This window comes from Dermacentor variabilis, unplaced genomic scaffold (genome assembly GCF_050947875.1).
Source record: "Dermacentor variabilis isolate Ectoservices unplaced genomic scaffold, ASM5094787v1 scaffold_12, whole genome shotgun sequence".
Taxonomy (NCBI): Eukaryota; Metazoa; Arthropoda; class Arachnida; order Ixodida; family Ixodidae; genus Dermacentor; species Dermacentor variabilis.
In genome coordinates, this window is record NW_027460280.1 from 9,260,710 (window position 1) to 9,278,106 (window position 17,397).

General features: G+C 46.4%; 1 protein-coding gene across 5 annotated transcripts in view; it reads left to right on the plus strand.

Annotated features, from left to right (window-relative positions):
- The window catches only part of LOC142566002 (uncharacterized), a 191,935-nt gene that overhangs the window by 83,221 nt on the left and 91,317 nt on the right, over positions 1 to 17,397 (plus strand). The gene's annotated exons all lie outside the window — the stretch shown is intronic.

Below are 17,397 nucleotides of genomic sequence, written 5' to 3' on the forward strand. Positions count from 1 at the left end.
ACAAGGATGGAGTGGACAAAAAAAGAACAGCAGCTCCATTAATTTGGTTTCACTGGTATCAACAGTGTTTTGTAAGTGTACATCGCCATACTCCCCAATGCCTTCTTGGGTGACATCAGCAAGGACCAGCTTGAGGCAAGGGGTAATAGACGTCTTTACAAGCTAAAAATGCATGCATGCATGGAAAGCACATTGTGTCCAAAAAGTAGGCACTTCACAAGGGCACTGGAGAAGGAACAGGTTATTAACAGTGGGCAAAGACAAGCTACTAAACACCCAACACTGTTGCCATGTAACGACCTCTGAAACAATCCCTCTTAATGAGGAAATCATCTTTGTGTATCCATAAAGAGGGCAGATGGGCAAAGCCCCTTCAGTAATGCTGCCAGCTTCAAAAGCACATTTTGCACATCTTGAATGCTTCCTTCTTAAGACTTTGCTGGGTGCAAGCATTCTACTGTCCAAAAGCTGTCACTAAGAGCACTGTTGGTTTGGTGGCAATAAAGTTCAGAAGCAATTGCAACAAACCTCCCTTCCTAGTTGGCCTGGATGCTCACCGTGCTTATGAAGCAGCACCATGATGCAAGCAAGGTGAACTGATGCCTCCAAGCCCTTGTTCATTTATCACACTGTTCTGTTAGTAACAACCACGAGACTTGAAACCAACAAGCTCAAGTTCTCCACTCGCATGGTTACTGCGGAGGATCCATAAAAAGCACAAAAACAGAAAACTCAAGGGAAAAGATAAAGCACCATTTAACACTTAGTATTGCTACAGCCCACGCCCTTCTTTTATTTTGTCTGGTCGTGCTACATCTTTTTACTATAGATAGACATGTACTTAGGTGATGTTCCCAATCAGTGTTCAATTTTTATATACACTATGTGCTGGTTCAAAGAGGTTTGAAACACTGCAATGGAAGCTTCAAGTAGAAAAGGTGCCAGGAAGAAAAAAAAAAGCTGTGCTGCAACCATCTCGGCAACATGTTGTCCCTTTAATAAAAATTGTGCTTCCATATTAACTTGAGCCCTCCAGTTTAAAGTACCAGTGCACTTATGAACAATGAATCAATTCTCAAAGAGCATGTGCAGTCCAGCCAAAAGCAGGGGCAAGAATGCGCATTGCGCTCCTCCTATATTGAAGGTGAATAACACGTACCATAATGGCGAATGTGCTTTAGTAAGCTTCCCTGCAATATGAATTTGTAATGTACAAAGAATTGTCAATGAAGCTTACCACGAGCACAGATGCACTTGCAAATTATATCACAATTGAAGATAATGAGCAAACCTATGTGCCCTTTCCACTCTTAGTATGCTTTACTGCACGATGCTTATTTACACCCCTGTATTGCGGTGTAGCAAGCTACAAAAGAAACTTTGCATAATTAGGCATTTTAGGATTATCTTTCTCACAATACACTAATATTTCGCGGTGAAGCCTAAGCAATGTACTGCGGTGAAGCATACTAAAAGTGAAAAGGGGCAAGAGTTCTTTAATCATGCACTCGCGAACCCTCCGCCTCTCAGGTCGCCTAAGTGGACATACTATGCTGGCTGATAGCGGCCCCCTCCCACTTTTAGTATGCTTCACCGCGTAACTAAAATGTACTGCGGCGAACAAGCCGTACATTTGTATTGAGTGAATAAACAAATGGTTTTTACAACAGTACAGAAATAAACGCGCACCATGCATCAGCCTACCACACGGAAGAGCGTCGCAACATACGGTAGCTGATTCACACAGACCATGTAGCCCACTTATCAGTCGTAAAGGGTATTATGGGTAATTCAAAATTTCAGACACACATGTGTTTATGTTTACGTTCGCACTCCTTGCGTAATAAGACTCCCAGAACTTCCACAATAGAAAGTAATTTACAGCACACAAATGCAAAGAACACAGACATATGTCTCGTTTTCAACTCGGCCGTCATGCAAATGACATATAGCGCGGAAAAACGAGAACATGCTGTGTGTTAGCGTCGTAAACTTGATACTAGGCAAGGAGCTAGCACACCGCAGTCTCGCGACAGCCGCTAATGATACCAAGACGTAAGCACATGTCTGTGAACGCGCAAACGGAGCCCCTAAGCCACTCTGCTCATCAGCCACCCCCGTGCACGGCTGCACCACTCGTTTCAATTGGCACAGCACACCAAACACACATTCAGAGCTGAACAGTGGGCTGTCGACGCAGTTGCATTTACATGACTTGCAGCGAGCAGCACATCCCTCGATGTCAGTTAAGCAAAGTCGGACACGGCGACGCCACATGGCGGTTCGCAGAACTTTTAGCCGAGGCGCTATAGGCCACTTCGATATTTCAATCGTCACCACCGCCGGGTTCTCTAGAAAGCACGGGTCACACAACGCAGATTCTGTACTGCCAGAGTCTGTACTGCCACCGAGGCCAAAGCCTCGCTGGCAGTAGCAGACTCTGGCAGTAGTCACGTGAGGGATTTTTGTACGACAATTAGACGCACGCCCGTGCCGTCATGGGAACAGCGTGCGTCTAATTGTCGTACAAAAATCCCTCAAGTGACCTGATCCTAGGTGCCTAGGGACAGCATTGTTTAGGGATTTTTGAGAAGGCGCGATGCTGGCGCCGAGCGACGTCGTGGCGTGTTCGTCCTCGGCCTGATCGTTCGCTGGACCGCGCGTTGTTCAACATTGCTCATGTGATTGTACGTACGTGCGTTGCTTGTGTGTTGGTTGTAGGTTCTGTGTTACTTGGCGGAAAGTCGTGAGTAGTGGTGGTGCAGCAGTGCGGCTTTGGCCTCGGTGAACTCTGGCAGTACAGAATCTGCGTTGTGTTACCCGTGCTTTCTAGAGAACCCGGCGGTGGTCACAATTGAAATATCGAAGTGGCCTAGCGCCTCGGCAGCGAAGTTCAGCGAACCACGATGTGGCGTCGCCGTGTCCGACTTTGCTTAACGGACATCGAGGGATGTGCTGCTCGCTGCAAGTCATGTAAATGCAACTGCGTCGACCGCCAACTGTTGAGCGCTGAAAGTGTGTTTGGTGTGCTGTGCTTGAAACGAGTGGTGCAGCCGTGCAGCGGGGGTGGCGGAGGAGCAGAGTGGCTTAGGGGCTCCGTTTGCGTGTTCACAGACATATGCACCCGTCTTGGGCTCATTAGCGGCTGTCGCGGGACTGCGGTGTGCTAGCTCCTTGCCTAGTATGAAGTTTACGACGCTAACACACAGCATGTTCACGTTTTTCCGCGCTATATGTCATTTGCATGACGGCCGAGTTGAAAACGAGACATATAGTGTTCTTTGCGTTTGTGTGTTGTAAATTACTTTCTATTGTGGAAGTTCTGGGAGTCTTATTACGCAAGGAGTGCGAACGTAAACATAAACAAATGTGTGTCTGAAATTTTGAATTACCCATAATACCCTTTACGACTGATAAGTGGGCTACACGGCCTGTGTGAATCAGCTACCGTATGTTGCGACGCTCTTCCGTGTGGTAGACTGATGCATGGTGCGTGTTTATTTCTGTACTGTTGTAAAAACCATTTGTTTATTCACTGAATACAAATGTACGGCTTGTTCGCCGCAGTACATTTTAGTTACGCGGTGAAGCATACTAAAAGTGGGAGGGGGCCGCTATCAGCCAGCATAGTATGTCCACTCAAGCGACCTGAGAGGCGGAGGGTTCGCGAGTGCATGATTAAAGAACTCTTGCCCCTTTTCACTTTTAGTATGCTTCGCCGCAGTACATTGCTTAGGCTTCACCGCGAAATATTAGTGTATTGCGAGAAACATAATCCTAAAAAGCCTAATTATGCAAAGTTTCTTTTGTAGCTTGCTACACCGCAATACAGGGGTGTAAATAAGCATTGTGCAGTAAAGCATACTAAGAGGGGAAGGGCACATAGGTTTGCTCATTATCTTCAATTGTGATATAATTTGCAAGTGCATCTGTGCTCGTGGTAAGCTTCATTGACAATTCTTTGTACATTACAAATTCATATTGCAGGGAAGCTTACTAAAGCACATTCGCCATTATGGTACGTGTTATTCACCTTCAATATAGGAGGAGCGCAATGCGCATTCTTGCCCCTGCTTTTGGCTGGACTGCACATGCTCTTTGAGAATTGATTCATTTTTTCATAAGTGCACTGGTACTTTACTCTAAACTAGAGGGCTCAAGTTAATATGGAAGCACAATTTTTATTAAAGGGACAAGATGTTGCTGAGATGGTTGCAGCACAGCTTTTTTTTTCTTCCTGGCACCTTTTCTACTTGAAGCTTCCATTGCAGTGTTTCGAACTTCTTTGAACCAGCACATAGTGTATATAAATATTGGACACAGATTGGGAACATCACCTAAATTGATGCCTATCTATAATAAAAAGATGTAGCACGACCAGACAAAATAAAAGAAGGGAGTGGGCTGTAGCAATACTAAGTGTTAAATGGTGCTTTATCCTTTCCCTTGATTTTTCTGTTTTTGTGCTTTTTATAAATCCTACGCAGTAGCCATGCGAGTGGAGAACTTGAGCTTGTTGGTTTGAAGTCTCGGGGTTGTTACTAACAGAACAGTGTGACACACGAACAAGGGCTTGGAGGCATCAATTCCCCTTGCTTGCCTCATGGTGCTGCTTCATAAGCACGGTGAGCATCCAGGCCAACTAGGAAGGGAGGTTTGGTGCAATTGCTTCTGAACTTTATTGCCACCAAACCACCAGTGCTCTCAATGACAGCTTTTAGACAGTAGAATGCTTGCACCCAACAAAGTCTTAAGAAGGAAGCATTCAAGATGTGCAAAATGGGCTTTTGAAGCTGGCAGCATTACTGAAGGGGCTTTGCCCATCTGCCCTCTTTCTGGACACACAAAGCTGATTTCCTCATTAAGAGGGATTGTTTCAGAGGTCGTTACATGGCAACAGTGTTGGGTGTTTAGTAGCTTGTCTTTGCCCACTGTTAACCTGTTCCTTTTCCAGTGCCCCTGTGAAGTGCCTACTTTTCGGACACAATGTGCTCTCTATGCATGCATGCATTTTTAGCTTGTAAAGACGTCTATTACCCCTTGCCTCAAGCTGGTCCTTGCTGATGTCATCCAAGAAGGCATTGGGGAGTATAGCTATGTACACTTACAAAACACTGTTGATACCAGTGAAACCAAATTAATGGAGCTGCTGTTCTTTTTTTGTCCACTCCATCCTTGTTAGTTACTATGAGCAATTTCCGAACAGAAGGCATATGTAGTTGGTTGTGCATAGCCTGCGCACTAAGACTTGTTGGCATGTTATGACCTTAGCACAGTGTTTATATGCAAAAACCTTCTGATGGGTTGATGACTTCCTTCTCTTTATCATACTTTGCCTGATGGAGCCAGCAAGTGGGTCAACCAGATGTTCAACAGGCTTCCCACTCGTTTTCCCACAGTCTCCTTTACCAGGGTGCTGCTCATAGATATGTTTTCTTGACCTTCCACTGCACTTCAACCATGGCCACACCTGCTAAACCTATAGTATGCAATCAAAAAAGTGCTATACATCATGTTGCTCCAAACTCGTGACATGTGCTACAAGGCCTTGAGGAACACTCTCATTTATTTACGCCCTCATCATACTGTACGAAGCTTCGCATGATAAGTGCGAGAATTAACATCTGCTGGTTTTTCAGTGTTATTCCTGTCCAGCTTGCTGAAAGCTATCCTGAGTGTTTCAAAAGCAAATGACCGCTGTTGGACAAGAAGTGCTTAAAACAAGGGTCGCTATAACCACATATGTCACACGAAATGAAAAAGGCCACTAAGTATACAGGTGGTTTACTTCATATCCAACAAGCTTGGTTCTCCTTTTGCTAGGGAGTGAACTCAACTTGCCCCGATTACATGGCCTGTGACAAACTATGTGCCAGATGCTGTGTCCCCTGCAAAGCTGAAGATGTGTACGAGATCCTGACACCCTGCAGCGGCTTCTATACTGGGCAAACAGGCTACTATAAGAACGACTGCCTTTACTAATGTGCTAATAACATGAAAACGGGCAGAAATTTGGCTATTCATTGGGCCCTACTGCAGGTGCAAGCCACTCTTCCACCAGACGTGTGTTGTTCATAGAAACTGGAACTATACAAATGCAGATAAAAACAATGATGTTTGAAAGTAGTAGAGTTGAACTATATTCTGCACAAGCAGTGCTATCTGCAGCGCTGGTACCTTATAGCCACAATTCATGGCTGCACCACCATGCAAAGGCACTATTCTTGAATTATTAACTTCTATTATATTTATGGTGGCCATATATTGCAATTACATATCATCCACATTGTGTGCAGTATGGTTAAATATCAATTATGATAGCCATTCCTAATCTGAAATGCAACAAAAGAGCAAATATAGGCAACAAATTGCAATTCAAAGAGACAAAAGACAACCAGTGCACAGGATAAGTGACAGACTTCCTTTTATTGAAAAAGAAATGTCACATGTGTCATGCCACCAGCAGTGGGTAGCAATCTTTCAAGCTTGGGTGACAGAGGCAAAACTTGGCAAAATGCTACAATAATGGAAGAGAAATTAGTCCAGAGGAATTCGAAATCCCAAAGGTAACGCCGGAAGAAGTAAAGAAAGCCTTGGGAGATATGCAAAGGGGGAAAGCAGCTGGGGAGGATCAGGTAACAACAGATTTGTTGAAGGATGGTGGACAGATTGTTCTACAGAAACTGGCTACCCTGTATACGCAATGCCTCATGACCTCGAGCGTACCGGAATCTTGGAAGAACGCTAACATAATCCTAATCCATAAGAAAGGGGACGCCAAAGACTTGAAAAATTATAGACCGATCAGCTTACTATCCGTTGCCTACAAACTATTTACTAAGGTAATCGCAAATAGAATCAGGAACACCTTAGACTTCTGTCAAGCAAAGGACCAGGCAGGATTCCGTAAAGGCTACTCAACAATAGATCATATTCAAACTATCAATCAGGTGATAGAGAAATGTGCGGAATATAACCAACCCTTATATATAGCTTTCATTGATTACGAGAAAGCGTTTGATTCTGTCGAAACCTCAGCAGTCGTAGAGGCATTACGGAATCGGGGTGTAGACGAGCCGTATGTAAAAATACTGAAAGATATCTATAGCGGCTCCACAGCCACCGTAGTCCTCCATAAAGCAAGCAACAAAATCCCAATAAAGAAAGGCGTCAGGCAGGGAGATACGATATCTCCAATGCTATTCACAGCGTGTGTACAGGAGGTATTCAGAGACCTGGATTGGGAAGAATTGGGGATAAAAGTTAATGGAGAATACCTTAGTAACTTGCGATTCGCTGATGATATTGCCTTGCTTAGTAACTCAGGGGACCAATTGCAATGCATGCTCACTGACCTGGAGAGGCAAAGCAGAAGAGTGGGTCTAAAAATTAATCTGCAGAAAAGTAATGCTTAACAGTCTCGGAAGAGAACAGCAATTTACAATAGGCAGCGAGGCACTGGAAGTCGTAAGGGAATACATCTACTTAGGGCAGGTAGTGACGGCGGATCCGGATCATGAGACGGAAATAATCAGAAGAATAAGGATGGGCTGGGGTGCGTTTGGCAGGCATTCTCAGATCATGAACAGCAGGTTGCCATTATCCCTCAAGAGAAAAGTATATAATAGCTGTGTCTTACCAGTACTCACCTACGGGGCAGAAACCTGGAGGCTTATGAAAATGGTTCTACTCAAATTGAGGACGACGCAACGAGCTATGGAAAGAAGAATGATAGGTGTAACGTTAAGGGATAAGAATAGAGCAGATTGGGTGAGGGAACAAACATGAGTTAATGACATCTTAGTTGAAATCAAGAAAAAGAAATGGGCATGGGCAGGACATGTAATGAGGAGGGAAGATAACCGATGGTCATTAAGGGTTACGGACTGGATCCCAAGGGAAGGGAAGCGTAGCAGGGGGCGGCAGAAAGTTAGGTGGGCGGATGAGATTAAGAAGTTTGCAGGCATGGCATGGCCACAATTAGTACATGACCGGGGTTGTTGGAGAAGTATGGGAGAGGCCTTTGCCCTGCAGTGGGCGTAACCAGGCTGATGATGATGACAATCACGCTGTAAAACGGCCTTGGACACAAAAAACTGACATCAAATTGTACAGAGTGAAAGGGCGAGACTCCGTCTAAGAACAGTCTGTGGCACCACATACCTGAAATGGTGCAAAAAATGTTGACATGCCCTACCCATAAAGAAAAAGCAACAAACACAGAAAACACGCCTTAAAATGCAATGTGCAGAGTCTGAAACCAAGAAAAAACAACCCGAAAAATGTTTCGCTAAGTCTTTCAACGATTAAAACTGTCAAACTGTATCATCACTTCTTAATGAACCTGCACAGCTGAAAAGGAAGGAAGGAAAGCTTAATAGCAGGACTGCAGAAAATGTCACTGAACAAGTATACTTTGCTTACCAGCGATACCTGTGGTTTAGTTGTGGTCTGTGTATAAACTAATTGTGTATAAACTTTTCTTGTTTACAATGGTTTAGCAGATAGGGAAAAAATGACCATAAGAGCACCAGGTGTATGCATAGTCTACGCACAAAAAGCCACTGCTTTCTTACTTTTTTTTCTCTCTACTACAATTCATGAGTTTTAAGTGCCTTAATAGCACTGCTAACATCCTACTGCAAAACACAAAATTGGGCAACTTGTAGCATAAAGAAAATTGCAGTTTCACTCATAATGGGAAACAATGATGCAGTAGCTGGTGAAATATGTGCAGGAGGCTTACTTCATGCAGTGTTTGTTGAAGTGAACACTTGCCAATGCAAGTCGGTAATCTCCTTAAAAAAGTAAAATAAGTACGAGTCGTATATATTTGTGGGAGTTGTGCCTCACAGTGTTAACGTGGAAAGACTCTGCTTTTCTTCCTCCTCTTTCATATCCGGACTTAGCCACTGATCTACACCAAAACAACCCTTTAGCTTCTTACTGCTGAATTCGTTTTGGTTTTCTCAAATCTATATTTGGGCTAGCCATTGCTAGGTCTTGCGCTTTGCTTGAGGAAAACAAGACATCAACAGCTCCATCCAGTAAATCAGAGAAGCCAAGCACTAGAAGAAGATTAATGAAGCATGTGCACCCAATCATTGTCATTACAAGTAAGAAGAAAATTTAACATAGGACTGCCTTCACAAGTGGGAAGGTGATGTGCAAGAGCTTGAAGGTGTGGATGCCAGCTCTATATACAGTACGCAGACATTGAGCAGGTGTTAGCCAATCATGGCACCTGTTGGCTAGATCATGCTCTCCGGGATCAGTATTCACCGCGACTGAATCTTCAGCAGAGTGGCTGAAATGTAGAATTGTGGACTGCTACTCTTTTAATCATATGTTTGAATCCTCGCAGCACAATGAGAACTTTATTTGCAATATTCTAGCAAGAAATTCGGGAATTCCAGTGACAACACCAGTAACATCAGAACAACCAGGGGAGTTCGCCCATAGCAGCTATTGCTGTAAAAAAGAAGACTGGCATAAGCACAAGAATTGAGATGGGCATACTACATGCCTTTGTGGTAGTGGTCCACTACTTTGGTGCTACAGTTAATGATCTCCACTGTCACTGGACATAATAAGAGTTCTTTAATTATACACTCGCGCACCCGCCGCCTCTCAGATCACTTAAGTGGACATACTATGCTGGCTGATAGCGGCCCCCTCCCACTTTTAGTATGCTTCACCGCGTAACTAAAATGTACTGCGGCGAATAAGCCGTACATTTGTATTGAGTAAATAAACAAATGGTTTTTACAACAGTACAGAAATAAACGCGCACCATGCATCATTCTACCACACGAAAGAGCGCCGCAACATACGGTAGCTGATTCACACAGGCGGTGTAGGCCACTTATCAGTCGTAAAAGGTATTATGGGTAATTCAAAATTTCATCACACATATGTGTTTATGTTTACGTTCGCACTCCTTGCGTAATAAGACTCCCAGAACTTCCACAATAGAAAGTAATTTACAACACAAAAACGCAAAAAACACTATATGTCTCGTTTTCAACTCGGCCGTCATGCAAATGACATATAGCGCGGAAGAACGTGAACATGCTGTGTGTTAGCGTCGTAAACATTATAGTAGGCAAGGAGCTAGCACACCGCAGTCCCGCGACAGCCGCTAATGAGACCAAGACGGGAGCATATGTCTGTGAACACGCAAACGGAGCCCCTAAGCCACTCTGCTCCTCCGCCACCCCCGCTGCACGGCTGCACCACTCGTTTCAAGCACAGCACACCAAACACACTTTCAGCGCTCAACAGTTGGCGGTCGACGCAGTTGCATTTACATGACTTGCAGCGAGCAGCACATCCCTCGATGTCCGTTAAGCAAAGTCGGACACGGCGACGCCACATCGTGGTTCGCTGAACTTCGCTGCCGAGGCGCTAGGCCACTTCGATATTTCAATTGTGACCACCGCCGGGTTCTCTAGAAAGCACGGGTAACACAACGCAGATTCTGTACTGCCAGAGTTCACCGAGGCCAAAGCCGCACTGCTGCACCACCACTACTCACGACTTTCCGCCAAGTAACACAGAACCTACAACCAACACACAAGCAACGCACGTACGTGCAATCACATGAGCAATGTTGAACAACGCGCGGTCCAGCGAACGATCAGGCCGAGGACGAACACGCCACGACGTCGCTCGGCGCCAGCATCGCGCCTTCTCAAAAATCCCTAAACGATGCTGTCCCTAGGCACCTAGGATCAGGTCACGTGAGGGATTTTTGTACGACAAATAGACGCACGCACGGCGCGGTGCCCCCTTAAGAAACTCCCATAGGCGGTGGCGCCAGATTACCCTCTAGGTGTTATAGACCTTTTCATCGGGCGAGGAGGATAGGGCGCGCGGAGGGCCTTTCCTCCTCTCTGTCTTGGGCGAACCGGCGCGGCGCTGCTTGAAAGTATTGCTGTCGCGTGCTGCGGAACGATTTCGAGATGTTTTAGATCGTACTTTGTGAAATTTACGCCATGTCCGTTCATACAACGTCGTCAGGGAAGCATTTCGGTGCATAGGTAACTACAGTAGGCGGAAATATGTCATGGGGGCGCAAAAATGTGACGCGCTTTATCAACCGCGGTGTACGCACATTATCAGTCGTGGTGTATGTATGTGTTGTGAACTATTTTGCTTATATCGATTTTATTTCAATAAAGAAAACCAGTGTCTGTATTACCAGCATTAAATGGTAAATCAGCTCAATGTCTGATCGCTTGGCGTAGGGAGTAAGACATAAAACATAAGAGCGCATGTTCGTGCACGGCCAACCTCAGGCAACCCCGAAACATCTTAGCGACAGGCGCTATCAAATATTTGTGATGCACAGGCATCGTTATCATCCTCTTTCTCGAAAAAGCAAGAGAAAATGGGCTAACGCCGCAATACGACCTCGCATAGTCACACCGCACAATGTTTATAGATATATAACCGCTGATGCCGTATGCTTGGGCCACGCGGTATATAGAACAAAGACATCTGTAATCTAGCACCTACCAGTGCTTGGGACGCTCGCGCAGTTCGTAAGCAGTCCCTTTGATGGACAAGCTTAATTCTGACTGTAAGGCATGCTGCTATTACTTGCCAAAACTATTTTATTCAGGGGCGGAAACCTCATCCATCGAACCAAGTAGTCACGCAATGTAACTTGCAGCGAACAGTTTGAACGCTTGTCAAAGTATAACATCACAGATCCTATCGTAGCAGAACGGTACCCACGCTGTTACGATCGTCGCGTATGTTTCATGGCTCCTAAACCGCAGCTTAGAAATAGAGGATAATACTGCAATAAGGTCACATTAGTGAATAGAACATTCAGAAATAAATAATTGGTCTCCGAGGCTGATAGTCGCTCAAATATATGCGCGCACACATCAAGCTGCGAGCTCCGTCCGCCGCAATGCCAGCAGAAAGTCCGGCTATACCGACTTAAACCACTTTAATACGTCTCACAGAACCGTTAAGCGCGTAGAAGACGCACGTTATGCTAAATAGACCGCGCGCGCGCGATAACAAACACCAGAAACTACCGCGGAGCGTATACCTGCCATGCAAAACACCGCTTTCACCCAAGCCAGTATGGCGCTGCTCATAGGCGGCGCCACTGCGTTCACAATATGGCGGCGCCTACGAAAAAACGGTCTATAGTGAAAAACTCTATGCCCGCACACTCTCAAGTTCAACAAATGGCCACAGAGGGCGAATAATCAATCGAGGCGTGTTTCAGCGTAAGCGCGCAAGTGGAGCTACTGTAATGTGGCCGAATACTTTAATTTGTTCTTTTTCTGCTAGGGGCGCTGAACATGCTAATATCCTAGAGTTACTGTATATGCTACCGTAGGTAGCTGTGCTACCTGCGGTACCTGCGGTAGCAGGTACCGCTCAGCAGGTGCGAGTAACCAGCGAAACGAACAAGAGATGGCAGCGCCGGCGCTTGCGTCGCTCTAGTGGATATCTCTGGCGCGCGCAACGCTATCGGTGATATTCGGCCGTTTCTCAGCCAGCCGAGTCGGGCTGAGTCACTTGCGTTCTATGCTTGCGTTTCACCAGATAGCGATAACGTTACCTAGAACGTGCGCGCATCACCACTGGTAGGTCGCGTATGTTGTCTCAAGCAAGAAAACAAGCGCGTTGGAGCCAACATGCGATGACTCATTCCATTTTCCGGGGACACGCATCCTAGCTATTGAAGCAGACGACGGCTTGTACGTAGCAGACGACAGAAGCGAGAAGCCTTTTCGACGGAATAATCATACGCTTTGAGATAGCTGCTTTATTTTTACTGCGGAGTAAAACTGTCTTGCTTCGCCGATAACGCTATATTCAGTGCCTTCATTTCAATTTCTTAGGCGAAACGTCAAGTTGGCGTCACGTTACGTAAGCAAAGCGGGAGCCACCAGCGCCATTTTGTTTGCGTCGCGCCTACGTCATGCATCGAAGAAAATGGCGGAATGTCCAGAATAGCGCTCCGTCCCTTACGAGGAAAAAATGAAATCAGGAAAGAAACCATTTATGATAACTCAAAAGGAAGCTCATTACTTTTCGAAGCGAGATCGGGATGCCTTAGAACACGCACCTATAAAGCGAGATATAAGAAGGAAGAAGAAGCATGTGCTTGCCGCGGTAAAGCGAGGGAAACGACGGAGCATATTTTATTAGAATGTGAAGACGTCTACCCAGCGGTCGATTTAGGCACCACTAGCCTCCTTGAAGCCCTTGGGTTCAGCGGGAGCAGTGGTAAAGCAAACAGGTCCGCAATAGACATTAGTAAGAGGCGACTGGAGGATTGGTGGAAGAAAAGTAGGGAAACGGCATAAGACGGAGGCGTACAAAAGCACAGTTCGCAATAGGGGAAAAGAAAATTTGGACGTGGTAGTTCATAGTGTGTTGTTTTTTTCTTTTTTCATTGGTTAACCTAGGTAGGATATTAAGCAGCATAGTAGCAAGAGCTTGGTGGTGCAACCCACCGCCCCGTTCCAAAGGGGACGCTCATAACATCCATCCAACTGTCCATTGGAAACATCCAACCGTCCATTGGAAAGGAGAAAATGGAGAGCCTCAGTTCTGTGTCCGACGTGTTTCGGCACTGCAGAACTTTTGAAACGCTCAAGATGCGTCGGATTGTGCCAAAGTTTGGTCGGTTGGCAAACGTTACGACGGTTGCCAGTGTGGACACAAGTCCTTGCCTCGACCTTCCTTCGACCATCCGACAGATTGTCCGCGAGGAACTTTCCCACCGCGAAGAGTTGTTGCATTCAACTGTTGACCACCATGGCGTGTACACGTCAGGTGAGGCAATGACGGCACCACATTTGGCCCCTTGGTAACCGATGGTTACCGCTGCGCTGTGTACAGCGCAGAGTACAGTGCAGCCCCACAGTCGAGGATGACAACACGCCCGACGACTCCGCGCCATGACCAATGCGCTCAGCGCACACCTTCTCGACGCCCGATGTATCGTCGTGACACACGCCACGAACCGACCCACTACACGCGGGAAAATGATAATATCCGCTTCATCGACGAACAACCAAGGTTTCGACCTCTCCCGGTGTGTTATTCCTGCGGTGTCCCGGGTCGTATATCGCGGTTTTGCAACCAGCGTACGACCACATGGTATGGCCAGCCATCAGAGTTTTCTCGGCCCTCCGAACGGCCACACGGTGCCCCGTGGCCAGCACACGTACCATCTGGCGACAAGTATTGGCCGAGCAGCTCCCGGAATTGCTCCCCGGCATCTAACAGAAGTTTGACACCCCCACCGCAACGTCGTGCTCCCCGTTCTCCCACACCGCTGCGTCGCGCCACGTCCCCTTTGTCACCGGAAAACTAGCTAGCGTGGCCGATAGAGGTGAGGTCGCTGGAGACGTGCTACTGACAGAAATACCTCCTGTGTTGATGCTGAAAAACAAAGTGCGCGTGCTTGTAGATAATGTCCCTGTGATGGCACTGGTGGACACAGGCGCAACAATTTCGGTCACGAGTGTCCCTTTTAAACATGTGTTAGGGCGAAAGGTTTTGTTTAAATGGGACGAAGATTCAAAGTTCTGCGGAATGAGTGGCGAGCCGTTGCGACCTATTGGGGTGTGTAGTGCTGACGTGTTTTTGGGAGGCCATGTTATTACGACAGAGTTTGTAATTATTCCTCGGTTGACCCATGATGTTATTCTCGGCATGGACTTCTTGCGGGAGTGTGGTGCTACTGTCGACTGCCGCACAGGAACGGTATTCTTAAGTGGTAGGATTCCATCAGGACTCCTGGAGAACCCTGTAGATCGCGAAACTACACTGTGTGTTTGTGGTGATACGGTCATACCTGCATAATCTACCGTTTGCGTTCCCGTTGTCTGTTGCGGCGCCGATTCCGACAGCTTCGAAGCTACCGTAGAACCGATGCACTTTAACTGTATGAAGAAGAATGTGTTGGTGCCACATTGTGTGGTGTCGATCAAAGGCGGACGCACTGGCTTATGGACCCCTAAATTGTTCTAAGGAGTCCGTTATACTATCAGACGGCATGAAATTAGCCTTCGCCAGGGAACACGCGTCCTTATTAGTGGCTGAACTTACAGATGTGCCAGAAGAACCTGATAGCCACAGTTCGGAAACGGCCCTTTTGTCGATGGTAAATAAATCGCTCAGCACGAGTGAACGCCGAACGTTAGTGGTGTGCTTTCGAAGCATGTTTCGGTATTCGCCTTTGCGCAGAAGGACAAAATACCTGCAATCCCTGCGTCTCGAACGCGCCATACTATCAACACGGGTTCGGCAAATCCAATTAGACAAAAGCCATATCGTGTTTCACCATCAGAGCGCCAGATTATCAATGAAAAAGTGCACGAAGTGATGAAAAAGAGAGTCGTACAAGAGTCAGTGAGTCCGTGGGCAGCTCCAGTGATTCTTGTTTAAAAAAAAGATGGATCTTGGAGATTTTGCGTCGACTATCGCCGTTTGAATGCTGTAACAAAAATGGACGTGTACCCACTCCCACGTATTGATGATGCAACAGACTGCCTTCATTGCACCTCCTCAGTAGATTTACGATCCGGCTATTGGCAAATTCCGATGCATCCTGACGACAAGGAGAAGACTGCCTTTGTAACCCCTGACAGGCTCTTCGAATTTAATGTGATGCCATTTGGATTGTGCAACGCTCTGGCAACTTTCGAAAGATTTATGGACACTGTTTTGCACGGTTTGAAGTGGAACATGTGCATGTGCTACCTCGACGATGTCGTCATCTATGGCCGCACCTTCAGTGAACACAACTCGCGTCTGGATATTGTCCTGAACTGCATCAGAAACGCTGGTCTAGTTTTAAACTCTAAGAAATGCCACTTCGAAGACCGCCAAACCCTTGTGCTTGGGCACCTCATCGACAATGATGGCATCCGCCCTGATCCCCAGAAAGCAGCAGCCGTTGAAGCGTTCAGTGCACCGCGCTCTGTCAAGGAGCTCCGTAGTTTTCTGGGGCTTTGTTCCCATTTCCACCGATTTATTCCTAAATTCACCGATGTCGCGTATCCGCTGACATGCCTGCTACGAAAGGACACCCCCTTTGAGTGGACTCAGGAGTGCGACTCTTCTTTTCGTCAGTTGAAGTTTCTGCTGACGTCACGACCGGTTTTTCAACACTTCAGTTCCGGCGGAACTCCATACGGATGCCAGTGGCATAGGTATTGGTGCCGTCCTAGTTCAACGCTACGGTGACTGCGATCACGTGATTGCATATGCAAGCCGCTCATTAAGTAGGCCCGACCAGAATTACACTGTCATGGAACAAGAATGCCTCGCGGTAATATTTACGGTTCAGCGATTTCGTTCTTACCTGTATGGACGCCCCTTTACAGTGGCCTTAGGTCTAACCTTTACACATGAGCTCCCTGTCAATAACATTCTGCAGTTCCTTAAACTTACCTTTGGAAAAGAGCACGTTTGTAGTTGTTTCTGCCCTCGCACACAAAAACAATTATTACCATATGATTCAGCTCACTCTAAAATCACCAAAAGGGCCATTGCTAAACAGATTATTGAGCAATCTTTGAAGAAGTCATGTACGCATGCCATGCAGGCTAGCTTCGACATGCAAATTTCTAGGCTGAAAGAGGCTGGCTTCCCTGATATGGTTGTGCTGGGAGTGGTTGAAACGCTCGAAAAGAGGCTAAAAGCGCCCCAAAAAGTAAACTCTGATGTTGCCAACAAAGCTTCAAAGCCAGTTGTAATTCCATATGTTCACAGAACTGCACATAGTCTGAAGAAGATAGCAACCAAGCATGGTGTCCCACTCGTTTTCTCGGCTCCCTGCAAGCTGAGTCACCTTTGCGCCCGCATTGGGAGACTTCACGCCAGAAAGAAGCAAGGTGGCTGCGGCGTGAAACACAAGAACCCCTATGCAGATTGCCAAGTTGGCGTTGTTTATCAGATTCCCCTGACATGCGGCAAAATCTATGTAGGCCAGACGGGCCATTGTTTGAACGTGCGAATCCGAGAACACGAAAGATCAATTTTAAACCGGGAGCAACGTCATTTACCCATGCATTGCTTAGACCATAAATGCAGGCCTCTGCTCAACCAGGTTACGATCCTGCGCAAGTGCAATAATGAAAAAGCACGAGAACTTCTTGAGTCATATTATATAAAAAAGAAGGGACAAGCATGCATCAGCGACACATCGGTCATACTTTACAATAGGGAGGCACGTTTTCTAGATAGTATGTTTAGGTGAGCCACGCTATTGGTTTTTTCTGATTTTGGGTTTTTCTTCTTTTTATGCTGCTGGTACCCTGAAGCGCCTGCGCTGGCTTGGTCTGATATTTAAGTGTTTTTCTTGAATAAACCTCAGTTGTTAGTTTGTGCCTGTCCTGTCTCCCTTCC